General features: G+C 43.8%; 1 non-coding gene across 1 annotated transcript; it reads right to left on the minus strand.

Moving 5' to 3' along the window:
- Positions 1–237: 237 nt before the first annotated feature.
- LOC134623590 (U6 spliceosomal RNA) lies at positions 238–343 on the minus strand. Its single transcript, XR_010093390.1, has one exon. It is a non-coding gene; the product is annotated as a U6 spliceosomal RNA (small nuclear RNA).
- Positions 344–1227: the final 884 nt, after the last annotated feature.

Consider the following 1227-nt stretch of genomic DNA (forward strand, 5'->3'; position numbering starts at 1 on the left):
TTATATAAGAGCAGATGCATGCTGGTGCAATAAGCTGTACGTTTTACGTCCAACGGATGCATGATCTGATTAGTCGACTAATCGCAAAACTAATCGGTGACTAGTCGACTTTCAAAATAATCGTTTGTGGCAGCCCTAATCTGGAGATCATCCTATGAAGTAGTATTCTAAAGGCTGATCTGAGGAGCATTCCTCACACACACCTTTATAGCGTAAGGGGGGGCGGGCAGCGGGGGTAGCGCTTTGGAACGCTTCACGAAGTTGCGTGTCATCCTTGCGCAGGGGCCATGCTAATCTTCTCTGTATCATATCCAATTTAGCGTACGCGCTTGCCGAAGCAAGGTATCCCCTTGGCACCCCTGCTCAGTAGGCTTCAACTAGTCTCTCTCTATCCGGTTGCTCAGTCTGACGTCACTGGCCGTGTCTGGGCATAAACTCCACTGCAGGTCCATATATCAAACGATCACTGTGGCATTACTAAGAGTTGAAAAACTGTCTAAAGTCTTTCATCTTTAATAAAATGATCAGTGTTCTGCTCTACCAGGTGTAACAATTGAGTTTAACATCCAGGCATCCATGAAAATGGAATTGATGACATTTAACGGCGTTAGAAGTTAGCACGAAGTTAGCTCGCTGGCTTCTATCTAAATACAATATAGCATGTCCTGACTGCGGGGTTTTGGAAACAAATTCAAACATACAGCTCGGCTATCGCTTCCAACATAAATGAAGACAGAAAACTAAACACCAGTGACGTTTGTAGGGTTACTGAAGTTGGGCTAGCTGGTATATAATGATGTGCTACGTGACTGCTAGCGACACAGCTATTTTAGCATAATATAAACAAGCTAACTTTTTTTCCACTTGATAAAAGTTAACGTGAGCGTTCTCGGTGGTCAGGAACAAATGTAATCACGTGGCAGGATGCTGTAAAAGGACCAAAATTCAGTCAGGAGAACAACTGAGATAATCCATCCACAATACGAGGTTAGTCATTCATATACTGCTGCGTGGGCTGTGCTGTAGTTACATCACTGAAAAATCGGGAGGATCCGGCAAGATGGCTGTCGGGGCAGGCAACCTTTTTTAAGCCGTCGTGCACTAATCCCGGTGGACTAGTTTGGACCTCTACTTTTGAATACCAAATAAGTTGCTGTTTTTGCCTATAATTTTTAAGGACTAGATTCACCTCTTAAAACCTTTTGAACGGACCCAATCTGCCATTTA

This window comes from Pelmatolapia mariae, unplaced genomic scaffold (assembly GCF_036321145.2).
Source record: "Pelmatolapia mariae isolate MD_Pm_ZW unplaced genomic scaffold, Pm_UMD_F_2 NODE_ptg000766l+_length_14873_cov_1, whole genome shotgun sequence".
Taxonomy (NCBI): domain Eukaryota; kingdom Metazoa; phylum Chordata; class Actinopteri; order Cichliformes; family Cichlidae; genus Pelmatolapia; species Pelmatolapia mariae.